This window comes from Aphis gossypii, chromosome 1 (assembly GCF_020184175.1).
Source record: "Aphis gossypii isolate Hap1 chromosome 1, ASM2018417v2, whole genome shotgun sequence".
In the NCBI taxonomy this organism is placed as follows: domain Eukaryota; kingdom Metazoa; phylum Arthropoda; class Insecta; order Hemiptera; family Aphididae; genus Aphis; species Aphis gossypii.
In genome coordinates, this window is record NC_065530.1 from 51,856,948 (window position 1) to 51,880,514 (window position 23,567).

At 26.6% G+C, this 23,567-nt stretch overlaps 1 protein-coding gene across 1 annotated transcript in view; it reads right to left on the reverse strand.

Moving 5' to 3' along the window:
* LOC114126906 (melatonin receptor type 1A-like) overlaps positions 1-15,137 on the reverse strand; it is a 114,875-nt gene extending 99,738 nt beyond the window's left edge. Inside the window, exon 1 of the mRNA XM_050198443.1 lies at positions 14,899-15,137. The gene's annotated coding sequence lies outside the window, so the exon portion shown is untranslated. The remainder of the gene's footprint in view (positions 1-14,898) is intronic.
* Positions 15,138-23,567: the final 8,430 nt, after the last annotated feature.

The window sequence follows — 23,567 nt, forward strand, 5'->3', positions numbered from 1 at the left end:
AGTTTACTTTTATAACTTATAAAATAAAAAATAGTCATTGATGTAATATAAATAATATTTCTATATCGTCGATTAAAAATATAAAAGTTAATGCAATACAAAAACAATATATACATATATTATATGGTTGGTTTTTTGCGACGGCCCAATTATAGGAACTTCCTTAGTATAAAGTAAAAGAATAAAAGGTAGCTGAGAAACAATTAATCCACTTATACTTTGTCGTCGTTTAAATTTTTAATTGAATAACAAATTTAATCATGAGTATAATAACGTAAAAAAAAATAATAATTAATTAGGACTATAATGCAATTTTTTTATTCTATTCCAGTATTCCACTATATCGTAGACTGTATTATTAATTATTATATTAGACTGTACACCGGTTATTATGTAATTTATTAAGTGGTAATATAATTAGCTTAATTAAATATTTTTGGTTGTATTACTTCCATGCACAGTAATAATTTAAGTGATCCGTGCGAACACCAAAGGCCAGTATTAAAAAAAATAAAAATAAAAATATGATAAAACCACAAACATGTATAATATAACTAGATAGCTATTATTTATAATGTCTAATACGCTGCCAAATTGGAAATTGGAGCTAACCGCTATTTGCATAATAGTCGTCAATAAGTTTTTATTATTATTCGTTATCATTTTTCTGTACAAATTGGCTATAAAATAGGATATTACATTTGGACTTGTGGCTTTCACATTTAGTAATGCAACTAAAACTTGGTTACACATATTTAAATTATTTATAATTGTATATATATATATATATATATATTGTAATATATGTATATATTGTAAGTTTTTATTTAATATTTGAATGAAAAAATATAAAATTAACTTTACATTGAATAATTTTATTAATAACTCTGCATTGAACTGTATAAGTAAAATAACGACATTATGAAGTCATTTGTAATTATTTTCATTCAAATTAAATTTATTGTTATGTAAAGTGAGTACAAATATAATTCGTAAGTTACATGAATTGGATTTTTTTTTTTATTTAACATTATTCTGATTTAGTTTACCAAGTTTTAACTAGGCTGAAGTTATTGGTTTGACAACGGATCGTTTATAGTTAATGAGAAATCCTTTAATAAACTGCAATACCTACAATAACACTAAGCAAAGAAACATAATAATCAGTGGAATAGCTAGACACTTTTTCTTGGTAGGCCCAATATTTTGATGTAATAAAGATAATCAATGAATATTTGTATTAAATAAAAAAACATGTTATAAAACATTCGTTTTTTGGAAAAAAGTGGGTAGGCCCGGGCCTACCAAGCCTACCCGCTGATAATAATTACATTTAAAAAATATAATCATATAGTATGAACTTTAATACAAAAATATAATTAAATTATAAGGATTTAAATATTAAATGTTTAAATATAGATATATATAAATAGTAAATGGCATCAAATTATTAGCTGTTTCTTCATCTAGTTTCTTTAAATTATTGTAATTAGGATGGGTATTTTCTAAGAACTCAACTTGGGAACTGAGAATATCAATAAATTTACTAGAATCAATTACTATATATTTATTTTATCATCATATTAATTAATATCGTATTTCAATTAAACATTTCGATTGTTTGCCCAATTATAAATATGCAAAACATATAGCTTTATTAGTTTTATTATAACTGAAAAATAAATTAAATTATAATTTTCCATTAATTGATAAAAAATGAATACTAAAATTAAAACAAACATTTAAAATAATATAAATTGAAAATGAAATATTAAATAACTACCAATTGAATGCTTTTTTACAAAAAAATCCTTTTTTTAAATTTCAGTAGTATTTTTGGATGGGTATATAATCAACAAAATTTACAATTATATTGAATTCTGCATGTTAGTGCTATTACTTACTTCAAAATATACAACGATGCAATAAAACACCATTATAGCATAATATTGTAACGTTAATTGATTTATTGATTATTATTGTTTTACACTATAACAGAACATTTTTTTCAATATAGTTTTAATTTGAAATTAGATTTTTCTTTTCTATTTAAAAAAATAAATAAATACAAGCAAATAAATGTTCAAAGTATTTTGTACTTTCAGGAACAATCCTGTAATTTTACCCCAATACGTGAGCTAAACGTTATCGTGGGTATTAGTTAAAATGTGCGGCTACTTCAACGAGCTATGCTAGATTTTGTGTTACGTTTAGTGCATAATGCGTTTATATTATTTACCTGTAGCTTTACACTGAAAATTAGAGCCATATAATATATCAAAGAGAAGTAAAAAAAATAAAAATAAAACAAATAAACGTCATAGCTAAAGCACTTTGTATTTGCATAATAAGAAACTCGTACAAAATATATCCCGCGCATGCTTATAATATATTATTATATTCGAACGTCGAAATATTGATTTCCGATAAAGCGCATAAACTTTTCATAGCGCGTTACTTATATATTATAAATAATATCGCTCATACGTGCGTATATGGGCATAATCATATTGTATATTATTTATACCTATATATATATAATATAATAATATTGTACATGTAGACGTATAGTAAAACATTATTCTAGTATATTATATTTAGCATGTGAATGTATTTCTCTGCTCGATGTATATCTATAAATTGGAGTATTTAAATTATTTTATGATCGTTTGTGAGATGCATTTAATTTATGAGTTTTAAGAGTTTTATAAACAATAGCCATTTATTTTAAGTTCTGTTCGGATATATTTGCGCATAGCCTTTTCTAATCGAATTGATATTTCGAATATAATAATATATTAATCTGAAAATATAGAACAATATTGTTGGAGTGCAGATAAAAAAAGCAACATTATTTTAAAATTCCCGCCGATGTACATCATACGCAGTGAGGCATTACTGTGCGTAGCTGCTACAGTGCTCGAGTGGCTTTTAAAAAAAATATATTTCTTACTGCGCGCATTAGATGTATATATATAAAAAAAAATTCCAATTAAAATAATAGACGACTAGTAAATGGCAGTGGCACATCGTCAGTAATAATAATATACATTACAAACCGTTGTCTAGTCGCTGAACAAATTCAGTGAAAGAAACAAATCGGTGCGTTTAATTGTAATCTAGACGTCATTTGGAGATAATATATAGCCATATCGACGTGTAATCGATTTATATTATATTGATTGCACTAGGGGGAGGGTAGGTAGTGAATAGAAAACTCTAACCGTACACAGGAATGAAATACTTACGGTACAGTTCATATACTGCGTACGCGTATATCACAACATCGAACGCCTGAAAACATATTGGGTCCAATATGTTATTATGCGTTTTATATATATATAGTACTAAATGAAATCGCCGTGTAGACAGATTTGTCTGCGAAATCGCCTACGAGGCGCGTTGAGGAAAATCACGCAAACATCTGTCCGATTAAACGCTCGACCGGGCGAATATTATATTATCATTATTATTATTATTATTGTACCATACGCGTCCTGTCGATATAGCTACAGCTCTCTGGATCGGTTTTCTGCAGCGGTTTTCACACGGCGACGCGCAAATCATTATGTCGCGTAACATTCGTGTTTGTCCGGTCGGATTAACGCGAATTTATTGTGTGTCGACGCCGACACATCACAATATCGTCACTGCAGCTGTACACTGTATGATATTATAATATAATATATTATCGTCAACACACTGTCTCGTGGTTTCCTAAGTGGATATCGCACGCGAAATATCGTGCGCATCGTCCTTCGATATTGGATAAAAACTATTGATTATCATTTCGACATTTTCATCCTACTACGATAATGCTCAGTGATGTGGCGTGTTCTGAGTCTTTAAAAGGAAAGGGAAATATGAAATTTTGACTATTGTCAGGCCACGTCATTGCAAAAAAAAAATAATAATAATAAACATATTTTTGCATTTACCCACAGATATTATAGTTAATTATAATAAAATATTATTAATCGTCTGTAAAGAGGATGAGTACGATGAATAAATATCATGTATGTTATTACTTATCGGTTACCGCTCTGTAGCGTCTACTACTCATCTAAGTTAAAATGTTTCTAATGTATGGCTAAAAATTGACCATTGTTTAAATTTCATTTACTGAAATTCTCAGAAAATACACGGCTTCAAAATGTAAAATGTTGACATTCAAAGAATAAAACCTAATCAAAAATTATAACGAGAAATGTATAATTTGTTTCGCAAATAATGTTTTGTATAATGACTTGAAATTATTAAAAAAAAAAAAATGTATTTCCAAAAACGTCTGTTGATACTTTCTCAAGAAAAAAACTATTTACCCTTTTTAAAAAAAAACACCTTGTAATTTGTAAATAGAATAACCTGTTACCCATGTCCTATACCGTTAATATTATCATTTATCATTATCAAGTATTAACTATTATTATTGTGAGCCGTGTATGTGTTTGTATTAATTTGTAAGTTGTATTGATAATAATTATTGATATAATAATTTTCTTTTACGTTATTCGGCGCTAGCGGCGTTTTATTGTTTTTAGTTTCTGCGCATTGTTATACTACTACAATTCAGTAAATTATTCTAGTGAACGCCAGTTTATTGTTTTAGTTGATTCGAAAAAAAAATTGCGCATTTTTATTATTTACTGTATTTGTAAATAAAACGTTTATGTCTATAATACTACGCATTTAAATGTTGTTTGTATAAAACTAAAAAGTAAAAACTGCCATAAAATCTCATTGTTTTTTTTTTCGTTCAGATATTTGATCTGGTATGATTATTAATTAGCAACAAGAACATTTTAACATAAATTATAAATGACTAATTCATTAAAATTACAGTGGATGTATAACGACTAGATTTCTCAATTCGATATATTATTTTCATATACTCAGTATATCCAAGGAACTGTATATTCAACAAATTTCAAATAAACACGATGTAGGCAACATGCTTTTGTATAATTCTATCAATTTAAAAACCACCTTTAAACTGAAAAAAGTAACACATTTTACGAATTATTCGTAAGCTGCACAAAATATATGAGCACCGTGTTCGTGTAAAAATATGGTAGACAAAGTACAAACGAGTACATGAATGTTTTATATAAATCAAATTTTTATCGATATCATTCATTTTATACAATATACCTACGTATAATGTAATACTTATTAATGATTATAAATTATAATAGTATAATATGACTTTAACATGTTTAAAAAATATACAATTCACTACGGTTAAATTTATATCAAATAAATGTTAATTAATTTTTTTTTTTGCAAAAATGATTATTATTATTATTAAGTATACACACGAATTGCGTAACAGTCCCCCGAATTGTGTCCTAATGTTATCTTTAAATAAATGTAACACTAATTGCATCTCCAGTTGAATTATTAAACATATTTTATTTTTATTGGTTCTAGTGGTTTCCAAATTGATTTAAAATATTATAAATAATAAAATAATTTATAATTATTTTTTATGAAAATATTTAGTATTACAACATTAAGTTAACAATACTAAATTAAATATTAACATGAAACTTGTTTTAATGGTTTATATGTTCAATAAAAATATTAAGAAGTATGTGGACTTCCCTATTGATATAAGTAAGTATACTATAGGCATTAGACATCTATATAATATAAATCGTTAGTAGTACTTATGATTAATTAAAGGACACGTCATATTATATCAGTGAAAATTCAATATTTCTTTCAAGTTAATGCAAAAAAAGTTCAAGCTCATAAAAAATACAATGCTTGCGAATCTTTTCATTTAAAGTTAAACAGGTGTTTTGATTATTCTTGCCCAAACTTATATACAATTTTAGAAGTTTTAAAAAATATGAAAAACCGATACTATCATACTAAAAATAAGTAGTCTAGAAAAAATTCAAGGATATTATTATTTTATAAAAAGTAAAATAATTCAATTAAATAATAATGAAATACTACAATTAAAGATTATATAAATTTATTAGCTAATAAATATAAAAATCAAAAAATATAAATTTATTGATGAACACATTTTTTTTATAAATTAATATTAAATTAAATATGATATGCAAGCAAACATTTATTTGACCCCTATGATATTATATAAATAGTATTTAATATTTAATTTTATATATACATTAAATCATGAATTATTCATCAATTATGAAATTTCAAATTTAATTTGGTAATATTACTTTAGGAATCACTTATGAAAATTAAATATAGGTGAAAAGGTAACACGAATTGTATTCGGAACACATTCGTGTCGGTACGTTACCTCTTAACCTTTTTAGCACCGCAGACCACTTTGATAATATTTTATAGGTCGCGGACCACCTCAATTTTAAGAAAACTGGGAAAACCTTTTTTTTTTCATTAACTAGAACACACAAAATGTGTATTTTTATTACTTTAGGTTACATTTTAATATTATTATTATCCTTTTATTCTTTAAAATCTATATGGGACCGAAGAAACTTATGACAGGCCCAACGGACCACTGGTGCCTGGTGGACTGCATACCCCAGTTGGAAAACACTGGGTTAAAGCGTCAACAAGTGCAAAAGGTACTTCATGAAGCCATTGTCACTCCATAAACCAAATGCCTCGGTGATCAACCAAAAAATTAATATCATAATGTAGTATACACAACCCACATAATTAACATATTTTATTACTATCAATAAATATTTATTGAGTATGCAAATATTGGTATTTGCATCGTCACATATACAAAGGCGTGTTCTAAAATTTAAAACAAAGGGTTAGACAATTATTTTTAATAGATTACCATAAAAGAGGGAAGATTTAAACTAAAAACAAGGTTCGTAACAAAAATAAATATAGTTATATACAAACTTTCAAATTTTAATGACTATATTATGGTGCATAACATATCGTATACAATTTCTAATTATTCATTAATTATTTTATATGATTTATTTTAGTAAAAGGAGTCAAGTTACCGAAGTTTCTTGGATAAATTGGAATAAGAGATAAACAACAACACGAGTCTTCCTCACTCCCCAGGCACGTACTATATGAGTGCGTGATTATACTTTTCACGTAATGTTTACATTATAACTAGCTAAATATTGCTGCAGTTAGTACGCTAGGCGGATATAAATTAGTATCAGTTGCAACGATTAAGCAGATTCCAGTCGCCATTACAATGTCTAAACGTGATTTAAATATTTGTATAACACCATGCAACAACTTATCTTAAGTTTTTCGTGTGGATTATGACGGTATTGTAGCATTGGACCAACCAACCTCCTTCGGTGAATATAGTCTTGTATTGTAAAACCATGCAACGTTTAAAATTTTTAAAATAAAAATACTAAAATGCATATTGGCGTTAACTTTAAAAATTGAACGTGAGCGTGAAATCTCACTCGGTTGGTATACTTTCCAAAACTGTGGGTGCAGTATCCGTCGAACGATTTTCTCTGTGCATTTGTGTAACCCCGTACTTGAATAACACTATTGAAATATATAAACGATAAAAATAATTGATAACATATTTTCTTGCGGTGAAAAAATTTTTCACAGATGAGCTCCGTTCAGATCCGTTGTTCGAATATAGCACAACCTTTCAACAAAATATTATTGGTTTCGCAACAGAATAATAATATGATTTTTTTTTTTTTTTTTTTGATTTTATTCAGTACCGCCGTGTATAAATTAATACATTTAGACGTACGTTTATGAATATTAGAATATTATCATCGTTAAATTATCACTAACGCGTTTATACGTTTTTCCGAGAAACCCTCAAAGGTGCTCACGGACACGTTTTCGATTTAGACGTGCGTGCCGCAGTCGTATGACGACGGAGTTTCAATTCTGATTGTTTTGTCGGTACCATGTGATAATAATAATTAATTATGGACACGATAACGCCGCCACAATAAAATTGTATACAGCGGCGTATGACTATCATAAGTTAATAAATCCACATATTATCATTATGTTCTTAATTATTGTTATTGCCGTCTCCGTATCGATCGGGTTAAGGGTAAAGGGTTACTTTCAATGACACTTCGGATTATATTCAATTATTACTTCGAATCTCCAGTGATATTATTGTACACGGTAATTAAATTTGTAAATGTTTTGAAATGAAGAGTAAATTGCGCTGGTAACTGTAGTTGATGAAACACAATATTCATTCACCAACCGGATACCGACCATTCAACGGTGCACATAAGTTTATCCTAATACAAATACCTAAATAATATAATATATTACAAATTATCATTACATATTTATTCAATTTTAATTTTTTATAGCACAGTAATTTTTAAATAGCATTAACAGATGTTATTGTGATTATGACTTTAAAGGTAATTTAAAACCATTGATAATTGATAATATCTATATTGTATTATATTATTACGTTTCCATTCCATCGCCACATCAAAACGCACGTTTTGTCTTAAGTAATTTCTATATAATATGCCTAGTATATATTAACCTTAGATGTCGGCCAAACGATCGAGAGGCGTGCGTGCACACAACGATATCGAATTCGCTGTTCAGTTGTTGGCACGGGGCCTTTTTAATCTGTAGCTTGGTGTTTCGGCAAGATTGGGTTAACTACGAAATAATACGGTAAAAATCCAATTTATACTACGGTAATGACTTATATTGTTCCGTATACAATTAGGTATAGCTAAAGTGGAAGATGTACTTTATAACGCGGTTATGTATGGCTCGTATATACCACCTACCTATACCGTTTGAAAAAGGTCGAAAGTACGGATTTCAAGGACTTTTGATAAATCACATAATATGTGTATAGAACGAGCAACGAATTCGACGCGACCGTTTAAAATAAGTGCCATTAAAAATATAATATTTATTACGCGTATACATAAAAACATATATTATAGACAACAGCGTTAGTCGACAACGTTTATTTACGATAAACAAACTGCTCTCCGCTGTGTAATTAATGACTTAACAATACAATGGTAATATACGTATGCGACTCGCGGCATTATAATATTGTAATAACACCGCGACGAGGTTTTTTTCATTGTGTTCGCGGTTTGTACGCCCTAAGCTATAATAATAGTATTAGGTATGTGTGTCATCACGTCGTCATTTGTCTGCAAAACGGCGAAATAAAAAATACACAAACGCGCGCGAACGTAATATTATAATACTGTTTGATTTTCCCGTGGCGCTTTTTATAATAATTTATATCCTATCCACTTTATGGAATTTAAGTAGAAACCCCTGTTTTGATACCCGACCAGAAATCCCTGTAGAGTATTTATTATGCTGTATGTCATATAATATGGTTGCGAAAGAGACTGCGTGCATGTACAGCATTATTATATTATACGCGATGCACTTATATTATATAATATTATTATATTATATTCAAAACGGCATTTACAAATTTCTATTGCATTCCACCGTGATGAAGTAAAGACGCGTATAACAATGGTGATGATCGTTTTTTATATATTTTTTTTTATTATTGAAATTCTGGTCCATGGCTAAGACTAAACGTATAGTATAGTTATATCAGTTTAATAATTATGTGTTTTTGTCCTCTGTTTTTTCAAGTAAAAAGCGTCAAAGAATATTTTTATTCATCATATTTACTAAACATCCGTTGTGAATGTCGCATTCTTGACAAGTTTTTAATTGATGGATTCTAAAATTTCTCAGTCATTTAGTAATGAGTTGAGTATTACAACTTACAATAGTTGTTTGATATAAAATGGCTAAAGATTAACTGTTTTTGTGTAAACTTATACGTCATATATATTATACTATGATCCCGATTATTGTTGTGTAACGTTTAAAAAACAGCGATAAATTGAAATTAAAATATGGCGTAAAATAGTAGGTTAATTATGATGGTTTGCTCTGAGACAAGTAAAGTGAGACAAACGTTAAACATAATAATACAATATTGTATCCTGTAGTTTTTCGGAATCTTATTTTTTTCTTTAAGAAAAATATAATAATCATAATATTTTGTTTAAAATAATCTCATTTAATGATTTCCGTATATTATAGGTATATGATCGTACCTACATTAATACCAATTAAATTTTTTTTCATAGATTAATATTTTATACGTTCAACGAATAATATACCATACCTACATAATTATAAACATTTATCTTTGAACGGATAAATGCGGTGAAAACTTGAATGTTTTTTTATAACGGAATTCTATTTTTATACAAGCACAATACCTTCTATATGCATTTTAAAATAAAACAAATCGGTTAGTAAAATTATAACCTATTGTAAATTCTTCAATTAATTTTTATATTGATAAATATTAAACAATATTTTTATGCATAGTTTGATTAAAATCTATATTTATATATTATTATCAATATAATCAATAACGATATAAATAAAAATAGTTTACTGGATACGATTACCTAATAATACTCGATTGTATCAACAGCGAAGTATTTAACTATTTGAATACTTTAATGATAATATTATTAATTTAACTTTTAATATATTTACATTAATTAGTTAATTAATGTTAATAATTTCTGTTAGTTTATGATAAATATACATCGATTTAGATATACCTGCAGACTTGCAAAGAATATTATAAATTTAATAATGGAATTGTTAATCTATAATGAGGAAATAATATCTAAAAATATTAAGTACAAAAAAATGTTAATAGATATACATGTGGTGAAATATCTTTTACACTTGGATTTTTTTAAATTCTCCAGAGATACATGAAAAATAATTATATGTCATTGTCAACCGTTGACACTATGTTACCTCGTTGCGCACATCCGTTCTAAAAAAATAAAAATTCACCATCCTAAAATGACTATAAACATTAAATATAATAATATGAACAAAAATAGAATTAAATTATTCAAAAAAATTCTTCTTTATAACTTGTTTAGTACAACTTTGTATCTTATTTTCAATTCATAGAAAAGTTAAAAAAAAAAAGCTTTAATACCGCATCTATTGGAAAACTAATCATTAATTGTTATTGTAAAATATAGATAGCTTTATTTCACAAAAGTGTCTGAAATTGGATCGTATTGTTAAAAAAAATAAAGAAAATTAAATTCAATACAATAATAATAATAAGTCTATAAATAAACCGATGAATAACGTACAGAAGGAAATTATGAATAGCTATGTATAGTTTCACAATTCCAAAAATTTTCAATTATAATTTATTGCCAATTTCCGACATTTTGAATAAACAAAGACATGTAAGGTATTTCTCACACATTAAAATATATATATATATATATTAAATTAATGATAATAAAAAAAAAAAATGCTTAAATGTAAAATAAATTGCTTTCAAAGTTCATTTAGAATCTAAAAATAAATACATCATTATAATCACTATATCAGGAAGTAAACTAGAACTTTTAGTTAATACCATTTTAGTTGATGCTTTAATCTGGTCTTACAAATCTGTCTCATCAGTTTTCGTCATAACTGTTTAAATAAATTGTTGGTTCTTTATAAATTATAGCACTTTCAAACTTTATGGAAAAAATACTTGATGACCATATAATAATAAAAATAATTTTATTGTAGTATAACAACTGTAATGTTTTAATTCAAGCCTTATCATTAATGTTCCTAAAACTTTTGTCTGGTGGAACATAATTCAAAAATCATTTGCCCATCTTGATGCAATACTGTATACTTATAATAACAAGGCTATACAACTTAAAATGTTATACTAGAGAGCATTAAACTTAATATGTTCCTTTATATAGTCTTTTTTTTTTCATTCGCATAATATAATATACAATTATAAATCTGTATAAGAATTGAAACCTAAAACGTTTATACATAATTACATAATCATACCCGCGAACTCCTCTCACACACTTTTACTGTAAAAAAATTGTTATCTACATTTCGTATTTTAAGTATACAAAAAACTATTAAAGCAAACGTTATTATAAAATATAGCGCAATTAAATTAAAAACTGACTATAAGCATAAAATCACTAAGTACTTAATTTATGCACGCATTTGCACTTAAATTTACACATACATTTCTTTTAAATTTTTAATTTTTAATTAATCCAACCTCCATTTAAAATGGTACTATAATTATTAATGAGTTAAGAACTTTTCATATAAAGTCAAATTAAAATTAATGGACAGATATTACGTACTTACAATTGTATGGTCATAAAATAAACTTTTAAAATTAATAAAAATAGTTGTTTAAAAACGATGAGACATTTCTCCCTTATATAAACATGGTTTAGATCAGTGATGAGTTATGACCAACATGACAAAATATATTCACTGTATACATATACATAGGTACGATGACGGAAGCATCCTTTACTGATATTTGATTTTCTGCTTCCCCACGAGTATATCCTCTGAATATATATTATAACCTATCCTATTATCCATCACAGTAGTTTATTCTACTTTATATCATGATATTATAATACCGTATGTTATTTTGATCTTTTAGTGTACCTTTTTCAATAATACTCTTTAGAAATATTTAATTGTACATAATACATATTAATGAGTATAAAGACTAATGACACAAATTTATACGATAATAATTGGTTATGATTATTCATTGTTAAATATAGTATAAATTTAAAATTTAAATAGCAAATACGATATCACGTATTTATTTTATTAAATATATATTATGATTATATGCAATAATATATTTCTATGAGTCCTATAAATGATATTATCTATTATAATATAAAAGCAAGTCTCGATTTTTTGTCACGCATGCGAATCCACACCATTTAACATATATCGTCACCAATTTTTTTACTGTTATACCTGACATTTTGCTGGAGGTTTTAGTATTATTTTGCTAGGGAACATGTCCAATTTTTTGACCATTTTCAAATTTTTTCAGAAGTCTATGATTTGTATCTGAACACACTATTAGGTATAAAAACAAAATAGGTATATCTACATAATAGCGATGATGTATATGTGTATATTCATTTCATTTATTTTGAAAAAAAAACGTAATAAGTTAAATGAAATACATTTTGTGTTTCTCTTGCAAAATTTGAATTTCGACGTATATTTATTATGTATTATAATACATTAAAATAATTGTTTAAAGTATATAGTAAAACAATCGCTCACAACCCACCTCAGAATGTGTGTATAGAATCGACGACGAATCAGTTATTATTGTCGACGTATATAATATGTGACAACGGTTCGGTGCGCTTTGAACGGTCCTGCGGGGTTTAAAATTTAGATCACTGCGTTCTAACTACGACTGACGTACTAAATCTTGAGACTCGATTAGTTAAAATAGGTTAAAACGCATCCAATAATAGCCAATAGAAAAGTAATATAGTAAGTCTATAGTGCGCTGATTGGCTGTATGAGGCTAAAACCCACATAATGTTATTCCCAATGTTATTGTTAATAATCATTATTATTGTTATTAATTTAATGATGTTATAATATATTTCCCGGGTGTAAGAATAATGATATTAATGTGAGAAAAAAATGTTTTTATTATTTATAAGTATATTTACGAGAATTTTGTAAACACTTTAAATTATTATTATTTAGCGTAGGTATAAGATACACTTAATAGCATTTTATGATCAAAATAACTATAAGACAAAAAAACAGCCCCACAATAATTTGTAAACAACTATCCACGGAGGCGGACCACTCGAGTGACAACTAGTTAGGTATAACACAATATAATATATTAAAATAAATCTAATTGATTTAGTTGTTCGGTGGCCAGCAATGATATTACTATTTTCGTATTTTTAAATTTCCATAACCGAATAAAACTATTAAAATTGTATTGTAAAACAACAGTTTAAAATATTAAATTAATTTAAACAGTTAAGTTTTAATCATTATTATTATTTATTCTGTATGACATTACATGTTATTTATTGTTAACTATATTATTATTAGTTCAATTACCACCTTTTTATACCTATTGTTATGTTGATGTATTGGTTTCATAATAAGTAGGTATAAATGGAAATATATATAAAATTTAATATAATAACATTTCTATTCAATAATATACAGCATATAAATTACCTGCCCGTCTAAACATAATTGAATCCATTACCATAATATGAATTATTCTATTTTACAGAAAGCCAACACCAAAGACTAAAATTGTTTCTATTCACTCTGATACTTCGGTATTACAAACGTCCTTTGGCTACATCCCCTCGCCCTCCCATCAGTTCGTTTCGATTTGTAATTGCTGGATTGCCGGGAAATCGCTTCGTCTTGCTATTTATGTTATATTATTTGAACTGCTCTCTGGTGTAAGTGCATTACAATTACCAGTCACGTTCTTGTATAGCCGTTAGCGTTATACTAGTTACATGCATAGTGTGTAGGTACATATAATAAGTGAAAAATTTAAACGAAATTATATAAATATATATAGAAGGTGACGAGTGAAAACAACAGAAACGCGTTAGAAATACTCCAACGTTCTAGGTGTTATCCCGAACTATCAAAGGCGCGAATCCTTTAGGACTCATATTGTTTGCAGACGACATTTTATTAATACTTAACCATCGCAGGAATGTAAGTAAAATACTGCCGATTTAAATATTTCACTTAAAACCTTTTATTTATTTTTGTTAATTAGATACGCTGCATCAAAAAATAAATCAATCAATATACCTAAGTAGTAAGTACCTACCCATAACAAATATATTTAAATTTCAGTTTAATTTTAATCATTCATGATTCCCACCAACAAGTAGCCTGTATACATTAAGACCACGAATAAGTGACTGAGACGAAATGGTTGAATAAAATTACAAAACTAATATCAACTAGACTCGATAACTTCGCTGATCAATATAATAACAATTATCACGATAATAATAATTTACACACTATACATACCTGTTCACTTATGAACACGTGTTTAATGATGTTATGTTTTTAAATGCGTATGTGTCGCTGACCTCTGCAGGATAGTACCGTGCTACAGGTGTTGACGAGGGTGAATTGTGGAAAAAAAATTTGATCGAAATCCAAAGTCGGTGCACGCACACTATGTATATTATAATGATATAATACACGCTCGGAACGTCCAGCTCGTGGTATGGTCGGCTACACTACTGTTTCCCGGGGGTAGTGAACGCGGGCGAAAAGCGGACAGCCACCATAGCTGCCGCCGCCGCTGCCGCCGCCGCTGCCGCCGACGCGCGCCGGCTAGTCGTGTGGTGTGACGCCTCCACACGCTCACCCCCGCCGACCAGTGTGAAAGTGTCTGGTAAATGGCTCCCTCGAAACTGCACTATCAGGTACCTGTACTTCGGCCGTGGGTGAACGACAACAACAATTTACGTATATAATATAATATTATATCAGCAGGCACCTTATAATATATACAGCCATCGTGTTTTAACAGTGTTTGAAATGCGTATTATTATTATTATTATTCAGTTCGTCATCGACCGTCGTCATATTTTTCACCGGTATTAAGCTCATAATTACTCATTTTCACGAATATGCGATATTTAATTATATGTAAATATTATGTACTTGTTGTGACTGCACGTTTTACTCGACCTGTTAAATTGTATATAAATATATAAATACGCCGTCAGTATACGCAATGCGCTTATGTGAATAGACCATTAGGAGTTGGTGGTATAAACGGTTTTTATGAATACCCACATTTTTTTCTATCATTTTTGGATCAATTATATTTTTTTACCTTTGCAATATACTTAAACATACTACTATAATATTACTCAATATATTATGTATCAATGGCTGTCTGCCACGTTGTTTAAAATAACGATTGTCTCGGCTAGAAAAACATTTAACTAGTAAATTTCTATAATTATAAAAATGGTCATAGTTCTTCCAATAATAAGATATCGAACATAAGTTATTTTTAATGCATTTAATTATTGTACTATTTGTAGTTACTTACTTAGAAATGTATTTGTTTTGTAGTTGCATTGTCGATTGATCCACGTCTTGCATCGTTGGTTTTCTCTGTAGTTCTTAGATTTTTTTTTGAGCTTGAATACTTTTTATTTTACAATAATAATATAGTTTTATTTAAATAATCAGAAAAAACCATTTATAAGAATCGATGATAATTAATAAATAATATAACAAACATTTGCCGGTACTATATTTCTTATTTAATACTATATAAATACAACACTTATAACTTGGTTGTTTGATGAAAACTAAAATATCAGACATTTTTAATACTTAGAGCAAAATTAATTCTAACTAGCTCTTTGTTTTTTAAAAGAAAATCATGTCACCTAAAATACATAGACGGTACATTAAGCAGTGCCGCCCATGGGACAACGCCCTGTCGTAGTGTAATATGCAGTGTGCACTATATTATGAACAATATATTATTATGCTATCTTTAGGAGTATAATTAAAAGCTTATTACATACCTTAAAGTAACTTATGATTTAAGAATTATAATCTCTGTTGTCACCTGTCATCGCCGCTTCTGAAAATAATAATTATATTTTTCAATTACTAATGTTTTACATAACACATCGTACAGCAAAAAATGTAGCATAATTTTTTCGATTCAATCCATTAATATAAAATATATGTATATGAGCATTGACAATATTATAGAGTTAGCTTATATTTAGCGTTAGTTAAGGTACAACGAAAAAAAAAATGTTTTGATCACTGCATATTATTTTACATATAATACTAACGATAATTTTTCCAATAATATAAATATATAATTATCGGAGACAATTATACGATAAATATACATAAAAACACTAGACTTCGGAGTATTTGTGTATAATTTAAAAGTTTAAAATATAAAACGTCTTATCCTCGCTTATTGAATTTCTCTGTTACGTAATTTTTTGACTGTGAAACTGTCTTGGGCAACAAGTCGAATACTATTTATACAATAATTCGTTTACATTTTACATATGTATGTACTTGAAATAAAAATGTTTACAAAGTTTATTTTCGTCGATTTATAGTAATTATATATATATTTATATTTTATAACATATTATGTATATTACAATAAATATTGTATATTAATTATAGCAAACTATACGAAAATAGAAAATTGAAGTAATGTTTTAACCCATATACATAATAATATTGTACCTATTTGATGCGATTCGTGCAAATATTCAAAACACGGGTATAAGTTCAAAGTATGCAATATATTATGTGTATAATATAATGTTTATATGTTTATTATTCAAACAGTTATATCCACAATAATCAACAGATCTTCGAAATATGTGTTTATATTTGTATTTGCATGTCAATATAATAGTAAAGTTGAAACTCGATATAAGATCTTTACATAATAATTTAATATTTAAATAAATGGAGGAAAGTTTTTCAATTACCCAAGATAGAACATATAATTATTGTGAACACATTTTGAAACTCAACTTAGCGAATTTGCTTGAAAACAACTTATTAAATCTGAACTCTACCAATATACCGAAGTAACCCAAAACACTAAAATCATTATAGAAAAGAGAAGTAAAATATAATAAGGTGAAATAAAGTTTGAAATTTTAATATGTCGTTTTTAGTACGCTATCCGTTTGTATACCTACGTTTCGTTACAATATACGATTTTGCAATAATGGCGTACATTGTGCATTGTATATAGCTTATACACCAAATACTAAATAGTATTGAAATATAAAATTGGTATTGTGGTAGCAATTAATATATTTAAACAAATAATAATGAAGATTTACATAAATAAAACACTATTTAATTGTTCAATCAATTTTATAAATCATTATATAGCTGTTTCAGATATAATCCAATGCCAAGCATATACGGTCATTATTAAATAATTAACGATTCTGTAAACTCATTCGCTTTTAAAATGTAGAACACGAAATGTGTGTCTGATTTTATCATTAATAATTGTCGAATAAAATATTATTGTTATTTCTTTTTTTTAAATCTAACATAATATTAATAGATAGTACAGAATGATATTTTTGATAAAACAATCAATACAAAAACTAATAATAATTTTAATTAAAAATTGTGATTTACGGTGCACCAGGTCATAACAATTAAGTGTACTTATAAATTATAATTATAAAATAAAAATTATATTAAAAAAAGCATATATTATGTATAAAGAAAACAGTATAATATTATATAACGACGTCTACAAAAACCATTTGGAAAATGTCAAAACGTTCGGTTTGCTTTTAAATTTCGTTTCCAATGTAATTGATGGATTAAAACTGATTATTACTGTTATTATTTATCTTATTTTTCTTCGTACTAACTGAACGTGCAGAATATCGTTGTTTGCTTAACATCGGCCTTTTGACCGAATTTCTTTCATATTAATCCAGCGAAGGTTGTTTTTAATCATTTTCATATTTCATTTTACAACAAATGAAATACCTAAAAACTACAACATATACCTTCAAAAAATATTCTTTATTACATACATTTTATAATGTATTATATTATGCCTATTACATGCAGTTATAAAGAATATTTATTTTTGATATACACTTGTATAATATTTTCTCTATTTTTATTCCTTCTTTGTATTGTTATTATTAATTATATTTTTTTCTATATTCTGAAACAAACATAATATTTCTCTGAAAGTGCTGGTACAAGTATGAAATTATAAATTATTGTTCATAATGTAATAACGAATATCAAATTAAAATGTAATAATGGAAAGCATACAACTTTTTTTTTTATCGTTTAGAAGTACTCTACAAATTATTATAAACATTTAAAAAAGTAGAAAAAACATTAAGAGTTAATCATGAAAATACATTTTAAACTATGATTTATTTTTATAATAATAAATGGTATTTACTGTTTATACTCTACACGTGTATACACTAAATTTAAATATAATTCCATCGTTGCTAAAGAGACTTTATTGTAAATAATATTATAAATTATAATTCCAATATTAATATGCTAAGGTTCTCTTCTTAGTTACTACCTCAGTCCGATATTACGGCTTGAGACAAAACGTACAACTAACTTAATTATGGTACTTTGAAAATACAATATTCTAACCAACGTGAATTATTTCAATAATCAAGTATATATACCCCACCGAACAGTATATTAAAACTATTCGTTAAAATATAAGCTCAAGCTCACTACAATACCAATACAAGGTTATTAATCTTTTTAATTGATAGTACCTAATATTATTCTCTTGAATATTTTTCCGATTCCGTTTTTAATTTATTACACTGAAATTAAGTGTATAAAAATACGCAATAGAGTAAATGAAATATTTTATCGATGGTATAATTTTCAGCTGCACTAATTAGTATTAAAAACTTTTTTTTTTTTGTGGAAAAAATTTATATTCATTTAAAAATTCATCGTTTCTTCACATAATACACTCTATTCAAAATGAGATCAAACCTAAGCGACAATCATTTACGTCAACGACAATCACACGCTTACCCCACCTAGTCAAACAATGTACATACGCACAAGTTGGACACAAAGCTCTAATCTCATTCTGAATAGAATATATTTATCCGTGACCAAAATCGTGAACGTAATTCTGATACATATATTATATTTCTTTTTAAACTTACTTTTAACAATGGATTCCGTTTCAAATCATCAATCCTACTTATTTTGTTTGTTAACATTCCGTTTTAAATACATACCATTCATAATTCATCATTGCTTGTAGCACACAACTACTAACTAGTCTCATTGAAAACCTTACATGCTATGGCAACAACGAAATGTTATACTAATATAGTTACAGATGATTGAACAATACCATGTCATAGTATTAGGGTTATGCCTAGCCCTTTTAATTTTAACTCTAAACATACAATTTTTTAAATTCACTTTATAACAATAATCATTGTACCATAATATTTAATACATTATAGCATAATGATTATACGGCACGTCGTGTAGGCAATTTAAGGTCACAACATTTTTATGCATACAAAATGACAAATGTATTATTAATATTATTGCTATTCATAATTGTTTTTATATTTTAGTTATTCGCATAAATAGAAAATAATCGTATACGTATTAGGTACTGAATTATGGATTATTATAGAATTATTTCATACATACATATATGTATATACTATATATATATATCGTATCATATAATATGTGATAAGTTTTAGTTTCAAACATATTATAAAATATTATGGTATAAATAATTTTATAAAAAATAAATTAAGATAATAATAAATATCTTCTTAGCTAAAAAATATGATGTTTTTATTATAAATATATATTTTTAAATGAATAAAAAAACAATTATAAATTTTAGTTAGTGTAAGGGAGGATGAAAAAAAAATTAATTTTCAATCAATGCTCCTTAAATATCTTTTTAATTTAAGAATACGAAAAAAAACAGAACAATTAGAACTATATTAAAAATAAAATTATCACAAATAGTTATAAGTTATTACATTAATATCATAAAAAATGTACCAACAATTCCACACAGTTAATGAATAATTAATTTAATTGAAAAAATAACAATACTTTTCAATTATTAATAAAATAAAATAATTGTGTACATTTTATATAAATTCGCTCGCTCAAGAAAAGTAAACTAAATAATTTCTTATATTAATAACAACTAAACTTAAAAACAGTTAACATATTATAATGTTTATGCAATCTCACAAAATACACCACCCGACATAATGCTATGTATTATACATTTACGATGTCGCTATAAAGTCATACGTACTATTAATTTGACCTCTGTATATATTCGCATTAGATCCAATTACACTTTAATCAGTAAAGACTCGGTACATCCTTATAATTATATAGATAAGCCTCACCTTGATAATGCATATTAAATAATATATAATTTAATTTTATAAAATTATATGGTATAGGAACTAACCACTAAAAGTACTGTTTTGCGCAATGATATTTCAAAACGTCACTAATAAGTTATTATAAAGTAATAACTAATAACACGTTTTTAAAAGTACATGGAACAATTAAATTACTTCCAATGATTTTGACATTCAATTAAAACAAGGAACTTTAACAGGACTCGCACATGTCTATGCTTATTATTATTATTTTTATTATTGTTTTTTATTTTTTTTTAATCTTTATCAATAATAGTCAATAACCGCAATAATCGTGTTTATCTATACGTTTGTCAATAATTTCCCTTGTAAACTTGGGTTCTGTGTTATATTTATTATATTCATAATTTATTTTTTAATGGTATTCGCTGTTTGGTAGCATGAAACGATTCAATCGAATGGTTCATTTCATATGTATCTAATAGATTTTACGATAGTCCACTGATTATCTAACTACAATACAATTTCAAATACTACATTAATAATATACCTACCTATTAACTGAGTTAGATTTTTATTGGTTATACATTAATAATCATCGAGGGAGAATCATTTTTTATAATATCTATAATATATGTCATCACATTTATGATATGTATCCAAACTTAAAACCATTTTTAAATATTTTATATTATTTTATTTTCTATTACGATATTTTTGATTCACATGTTCATATAAAATTCTTATATAATAAATAATTACAAGTCATGAACATCAAATTTAAAAATGTACATATGTTTTTTTCTACTTAAGAAATTTTAATTTTAATTGTAGATTAAACTCCATACTCATAAATATATCATATGAATTTACAGTATCCGTTTAGTATATTGTATATAAATATATTATATTATATAAATCAGTGTTCTGAAAAAAATCAGCTTGTATAATTTTTATAATATTTTTTGTGATATTGATGTTTATTTGGAAAGTTAACAAATTTATTAATATTACATTAAGATGAGTATATTTAGTAATATTCTATTTAATACAAATAATATTACATTTACAACACTGCAGTTTGAATATAGCGCATGTCTATCAATTGTTCTTTTAACGTTAAAATTATGAAAACTGTTCATTTGCAATTGAGATGTAGTGCATTTATTTTTTAAACTTTTAAAACAACAATAATTAATTATATTGATAAACTTAAATTAAATATTTTTAATAACTTTTAAGTGGTGTTGCAACCAACTTCCAAATTATAACCAATACTAGTAAATGGTATTTCGACCTTCTCTAAACCTAGCTATTCCAAGCTAGAATGCTGTCCAAGACATTTGTCAAGTCCAACTAAAAGCCACCTGACGAGATAATTCAACGGACAGCTCCCTTATACTATATGGCCCTGTCGAGTGAGTGTTGGTTACACAAAATGTATCGTGTTAATGCTTAATTTTGAGTTAATACTTATTGTTCAGTGCAACCTGAAGGTTTTACACTGTGTTGCAATCCACCCCCCCCCTCGATAGTACACATGACTTAGATTTAATGGCTTTATTAATATTATACATTAAGTAGTTGTCCCACACTTACATTTGATAGTGTATTGTATCATAATAACTATACTATATGGTATTGTATATATATATTTATACAATTCCATGTTTGCAAGACATATTACTTTTACACCAAAATAAAAATGTACTATTTTAAAATTACATTATACCTATGTTAATTTATTTTGATGAAAGATTAAGAATATAATTACAGAATTTTAGAATTTTATACTATGAATATTAAAGATCTTTGTGAGAGTATCTCTAGCACCATTAACATATTATCCTGAATTATTGGCTTTTGTCCATGTAAACTTAATTTTAAGTTCGGGGTTATGCTTATGTTTTATGTATAATACGTTTTACATTTTACGTTTATGTCTTTAAGCTTTGAGACGACTTAAGTTAACTAGCACAATTTAACTTCAAGGAAAAACAGTTACGACCAAAACAGAGTTCAAACAAAATTGGAGACATGGTCGAAAACTCTTTGACTTATATAAAAAAAAAAATACAATATGTATAGTTTTTCATCACTAGATCGTCTGTTATCCGCATGCCATCGTCACTCACATACATGCAAACTCATATTGATAACAATGTGGAAATAAAAAATCCGACATTTTGTTCTCGCCATAAAGTCAGCGTTTACAATAATAATTTTGTAGTCTGAAATCGTTAGTTATAAATTAACTTAGTTTCTTGACTTTAAACTATATTAATAATTTATTTTACTGAAAAAAATCTAATATGTACTATCTTCTTATATAATATATTTTATATTTATGTATAACTTTCTGAGCATAAAAATTCATATATATTCCAATATCATTTATTTTCTTCTGATACCTTATAGTTGAAGGTCTTGTATCAGTATTCTGCATCAAAATATAAATATCTAGCAGTAATTGTGTTAAAACACAATTTTCCAGTTAAATCACTACCTGTTTTTTTAACCAAGTGAAATTCGACCATTATCGTTACCTTTCAGGTAATAAATGCAATTCGACTACCTTGATACTTAAAGATGGATTCGCCTACTTGCGTGTGATTTTCGACATGTTTAAAAACTTTTGTTGGCTTTAAGTTGAAGTTTTAAAGAATGATGGTTTATTTCATATATTGTTTAGAAAGACGAGGAAGAGTGAGTTTCTTGTATAAATGTATTTATTTTACGGAGTTTAAAGTTAGCATTATAAAT